Consider the following 6577-nt stretch of genomic DNA (forward strand, 5'->3'; position numbering starts at 1 on the left):
CTTGAGAAACTTTGACCAACCTTGAGATTATCTTGTGTCTTTAAGTCCTGCTTCTCCGTGTGTTGTGAGACCTTCTCACTCTTTGTGACCTCACCCTGTCATCATCTTGTTCCTGCAATCGCCAAACATCAGACTGGATCAAAAGCTACTGAGCACCTTCAACCTGTTCTCCTCTCAGATGATACTTTCATCTTCGGGATCACATTCCATCTTCTGGTAACCTAGGACCTTGTTTCCTCCCTCCTCTCCAATTATTATTTTTTCCCCTTCGGCTGCTCCCTTCTTCAAGGATCACTGCAGTAAACTGAGTTGCATGAAGACTTGGCAATTGTTTTTACGCCTCATGCCCTTCCTGACTCAACCACAGAACACTGAGCTACCACAGCTCTCTGTGTGGAGCAAAGAGCTGCTATCTAGGGTGCCCAGGGGAGCAGATGGTGGGGGTTAAGGGCCTTGCTCAAGGGCCCAGAGTGGTGCAAATGAGGGTGGACACAGGTGTGGGTGCTTCATCACCAATCCCACCCACATTTTGATGTCAGTACCGGGAGATGAACCAGCAGTCTTCCAGTCACAAGCTCACCTTCTCTAACCTCTTTGTTCACGCCCTCCTCTCCTGGAAAACAACAAATAGTAAAAGATTATACTTCCATTCTTCAAGAATTCAGAAAATCAACCGTACTCACCTTGTCCCTTTTCCCCTTACAGCCCAAAACATTTTTCTACACTTGTAAATTAATCGATCTGTTGCTATCTTGGTCTAATATCTTCAACATCAGTTCAGAATATCCTACGTATGATTTCATACTTTGCAACGAGTACATTTAAAATAAGTATATTGTAAATTATGCTTTTGCAGCACGGTATATCAGTGGTTAAAGATGCCGCCTCTCAGAGAGAAGGTCGCAGGCCTGCGAGCTTTCTGTGTGGAGTTTGCATGTTCTCCCTGTGGGTTTTCTCCAGGTTCTCCCACAAATCAAAAACATGTTAGGTTAATTGATAACTCTAAATTGTTGAGTGAGAGATGTGAATGGTTGTCTCATTTTGTCTATACGTGTCCCTGTGATGGATTTGCAACTTGTCCAGGGTGTACCATGCCTCTCGCACAGTGACTGCTGGAGATGAGCACCAGCTCCTCACTACATGGAAAGGAAAAAGCAGGTGAAGAAAATAGATGGATGGCTGGTTAAATGTTTTGTTTAGTAAATTGTGTGACCAAACAATGATGTACACATCTACTGTATATCAATTTATATAAATATGTTGCATGAGAGCTCCTGACTGGTTACACTCAACACAGTTTGATTTGTAACAAGGGGTTTCAAAGTGTATGAAGAATTTTCAGTGAAGGTGACAAAATGTAAAAATTGACAATGGAGCATTAACTTGACTCCTTCAGAAGAGTATCCCTGATATTTTTGAACTGATAGCTCTAACTTTCATTGCTGGTAAGATATGAACTGCCACCCACTTCAAACACCAGAACTGACCTTCTAATAAATATTCCTGTCACCTTAGATGAGTCTGATGCTTGTTGCACCCTTCACAAAAATGAGAAATTTAGCTGTGAAATTGAACTTTCTGATCTGAACCTGAGTGGTGTTCTGTTGGACTTCAGTGCTAGTCACAGTTTGTCCATCACGAACACCATCTTTGAACAAAAGTGTGTTCGTATGCATACAACACCATGTTAAACCTTATTCACAAACCAGATGGCATGGCGCTACGTAGTCGCATCATCTGATTTTTATGGACGTTTTCAATACTTGAGTTAGAGAAGCTGAGCTGTAACTGATCACACACACAATGCAGTGATGGACACATTGGGTTAGGGAGACGGTCAAGCTGAAGGACTTCTATTGGCTGGTAGGACTCTGGATGCAGCTGAGGAGTATTGGCAGGTCAAGCAAGATACAGCCTTGGCTGTTGCTGAGACAAAGGTCGGATATGGGAGGAGTTTGAGGCCTTGGATAGAAACACTCATTCTTCTCCGAGAAGATTCTGGTAAAACATTAGCAAACTGAAGCAGGGAAAGCAGAACTTGTGTAGTGGAGGTGGGGTGTAGTTGACCTCAACCGGTGACGTCGTCTGTAGGGTTTCTCAGTCTCTTTCCCCCAGGTTCCTGAGTGAAAGGGTGGCACTAGGTAGCCGCAACTGGAGGTCATTTCCCTAATTGACTCCAGGACTACTTAAGAAAGTAATCAATCAGAGGAGATTAGCTCCCTGGTTCAATTCTGAGTTACATACTTGAAAACAGTGAAAGCTAGAAAGAAAATGGTGCTCCACTAACATTGAGGAATCTTTCTTATCCTAGAGAGATAGCCTGCTAACGTACAAAAAGCAGTCTGTAAAGCTAGAACTTTATATTATTCATCTTTAATTGATAAGAATAAAAATAACCCCAGGTTCCTTTTCAGTACCACAGATAGTCTAAAGAAAAATCCTATATCTGTTTAATGTATCCCTACAACTATAAACAGTGATGACGTCATGAGATTTTTTTTTTAATAAATAAAATTGTTTCAAACCAACATTCCTAGTATCGCATCTGGTTCTGTGTCAACTTTAAAAATGTCAAAAGAACCTGGTTTATGTTTGGACTGTTTTTGTCCTGTTGAGCTCTCTGAATTGTCAAAAATAATAACCTCATCCAAACCATCCACATGTCTGCTAGATCCCATTCCAACCAGACTGTTTAAATATGTATTTCCCTTAATTAATAACCACGTCATGGATCTGCTTAATTTGTCTCTAATAAACGGTTATGTGCCACAGAGCTTTAAGACTGCTGTAATTAAACCTTTACTAAAGAAACATAACCTTGACTCAGGAATCCTATCCAATTATAGAGCTATATTTAATCTAACTTTCAACTAAAAAATTTAGAGAAAATAGTTGCAGGTCAGTTGCATGAACATCTACAAAGAAATAATCTGTTTGAAGAGTTTCAGTCAGGGTTTAGAGCTCACCACAGCACTGAATCGGCACAGGTGAAAATAACTAATGATATTCTCATGGCCTCTGACAATGGACAGGTGGACCCGAGTGCTGCATTTGATACACTTGATCACAATATTTTACTACAGAGGCTTGAATATGATATTGGAATTACAGGAACGGCTCTAAAGTGGTTTAAATCATATATTTCTGATAGAATCAAATTTGTGAATGTAAATAATAAATCTTCATCATACACCAAAGCTAGTCATGGAGTTCCTCAAGGTTCAGTGCTTGGATCAATACTCTTGATTTTGTATATGCTTCCATTAGGTAAAGTTTTTAAACAGCATGGGATGCATTTTAATTGTTATGCTGAAGATACACAGTTACATTTGTCTATGAAAACCTGATTAATCCAATCAGCTACTTAGACTATAAGCATGTCTTAAAGACATAAAAACCTGGATGACCCTAAATTTTCTGGTTTTGAATACAGGAAGTCTGAGGTTTTAGTTTTTGGACCTGAGCATCTTAGGAATAAATTTTTCAGTCTTTTGTCCTTGAATGGCATTAATCTTGCCTCCAGGTCTAATGTTAAAAATCTTGGTGTTATTTTTGATCAGGACATGACTCTTATCCCCCACATTAAAAATGTTACTAACCGCCTTCTTTTTCTGTGTAATATCACTAAAATTAGAAACATCTTATCTAAAAATGATGCAGAAAAACTGGTTCATGCATTTGTCATGTCCAGACTGGACTATTGCAATGGTTTATTATCTGGGTGTCCAAATACTTCTTTAAAACATCTTCAATTGATCCAAAATGCTGCTGCCAGAGTCTTAACTGGAGTTAGTAGGAGAGATTATATCTCTCCAGTTTTGGCTTCTCTCCACTGGCTCACTGTCAAATCCAGAATTGAATTCAAATTCTTACTTCTAACCTACAAAGCCCTCAACAACCTGGCTCCATCTTATATTCGAGAGCTTATTGTTCCATATTTTCCCAACAGAGCACTTCACTCTCAGACTGCAGGCTTACTTGCGGTCCCTAGAGTTTCCAAAATCAGAATGGGAGGAAGAGCTTTCAGTTATCAGGTTCCTCTCTTGTAGAATCAACTTCCAGTTCTGTCCATGAGGCTGACACATTATCCAGTTTTAAGACTGGGCTTAAAACTTTTGTTTTTGATAAATCCTATAGTTAAGGTTGACTTGACATGCTGCCTTATGCTTAGACTACTAGAGAACAAATTGACCTAATTTCCTTAAATTAATTGTTAAAATTGAATAGTTTTCATTTGATATTATTTCTATCTTAACATGTGACTCTTGACCTGCCATTGTGTATCTGGTCCTACCAAACCCAGCCGATCGAAGCAGATGGCCGTTTGTCCTGAGCCTGGTTCTGCTAAAGTTTATTTCCTCATGAGGGAATTTTTTCTTTCCACTGTCGCCTTCATGCTTGCTCAAGATGAGGGTTCTGTGATGGAGTTAAATTCATAGCAGTCTGCTCCTCAGATAAATAATGTTTAATTATTTTTATATGCAAATGTTTCTGTTGTTGTTTTTATATTTGAATTTCTGTTCAGTGCCCTGAGATAACTTCTGTTGTGACTTGGAGCTATATAAATAAACTTAAGTGAAGTGAATTAAGCCTTAAGATGATCTCCATTCCTTGCTGGAGGATTATCCTACCTACCTATGCCTCCAGTTGTTAAGTGTTCTTATATGGTAAAGTACTTACCTGGTGTTTTGCCCTTGTGTTTCCAGTGTACTGCTATCCTGAGCCCGACCTTCTTGGATCATTTACCTGATGAATTAAGAGCGTCCTCAGCACTTTGGTCAACTGTTTTTAAAGTGCTTTAATTTTTAAGTTGTATTGTATATTTTCCTGTGATGCTCCTTCCTCAGCTGCGTTAACGTCATCCACCACACACCTTCTACTTACCTGGACCTTCAAGTTTGAGGGAAAAGCCCTCAACCTTCTCCTCCTGCTGCCTTTAACCTACAACTGTAAGGAACCAAAATTCAGATGTTGTTGGGTGCCACTTAGCATCACCTTCAGGAACTAATCCATTTATTCCATTTCACAGCCCCAGATCCTGCCTGTAAATTACCTGATCCCCGCTGTAAATAAACTTTTTAAATTATATTCCGAATTTGGTTATGTTTTCCCCTCAGTCTGTACTCTCTGGGTTCCCTAATTACAACATCGTCTAGTGATGGAATAAATTTCTTGGCTTTTCAATCCCATCAGTACATTTTCCAAAGAGGAAAACGATTGAGGTGGGGAGAGGTTTGGTCCATCCATAACGGACTGAGAAAGCTCTGTGGTGGCAGCGCTCCGAGGCTCGATGAGAAAAGCACTGATTTCCTCAAGGCTCATGATGTTGTGGGGCTGTTTTGATTGACCTTCATTACAACCACCGACTAGACTTACGTGCTTTATGTTGGGGTCAGCTGGTCTTCCATTCACGTCTCCAACTTGTCCAAAATGCTGCAGCTTGGCTCTTTGAGCATATTTCAATCTTATGCTCCTAGTCGGGCACTGAGATCCTCTGATCAGTTGCTTTTGGTTGTACTTAAAAACAAGTTGAAGCTCAGAGTTCAGGCTTTTGGTCGTAACCAAAAACATTTGGAACATTCTGCCCCCCAACATTAGACAGGCCTCTCCACTGTTTTCACTGACTTTTAACCCACTATGAGTTTTAGGATTTTATTGTTTTTTTTTTCCAATGTTCAGTCAGGTCATGTGAACGCTTTCTTTTTTTGCTGAGACATTTTCTCTTTCATCCAAAGGACTTCACTCTGAGTAGCCACAAACAAACTCAGTCCCACAAATGGCACACTCTCATAGTGTGTGTGTGTGGGTGGGGGGGGTGGGGGGGACAGTTTGCTGGTGTTAAGTGGTGATGTCAAACACTTGCAGTGGCTGTAAATGCAGCGAGGCAGGTGCAGAGTGTTAACCTGCCACAACACGTCCTCCTCCATCCAGCGTCCAAAACAATGCACTGAAAAAACTCCCTGAAGCAGAAACGATTTGACTTCTGTTTGGATAGTAACATTTTCACGAGTTTCGGACGAAGTAATGAGCGGACATTTGCACTCAAAAGAAGGATTCCAAGATGGCGTAGGCTTCAGCCAGCTCATGAAGAAAAAAGGTGGAGCACGTTCGTACGTCCTCACGAACGTGACATCAGGGACAACTCAAATTATTTGAGGGCAATGTCTGAAAGTAATCAATATATTCAAGTACTGAAAACATGAAAAAAGAAATTTGTTGAAACTACTTAGAAAAATAAAGGTGTACAATTTTATAACACGTTTTTAAGTACTTGTTTAAATTATCTAACATTTACTATTTTGTCTTACAGTGTATGAGTGAGAGAGTGAATGTTTTTTTTGTCTCTATGTGTCCTTGTGATGGACTGGAGAACTGTCCAGGGTGTCCCCGGCCTCTTGCACAGTGACACCAGTGACCCATAAAGGAAGAAGCGGGTAAAGAGGACGGATGGATGGATGGATGGACAGATGGATGGATGGACTGAAAGTTAGTGTGTGTTTGTCCCCACAATCCACCCCCCACACACACACACACACACACACACACACACACACACACACACACACACACACACACA

This window comes from Nematolebias whitei, chromosome 11 (genome assembly GCF_014905685.2).
Source record: "Nematolebias whitei isolate Nwh7 chromosome 11, NemWhi1, whole genome shotgun sequence".
Taxonomy (NCBI): Eukaryota; Metazoa; Chordata; class Actinopteri; order Cyprinodontiformes; family Rivulidae; genus Nematolebias; species Nematolebias whitei.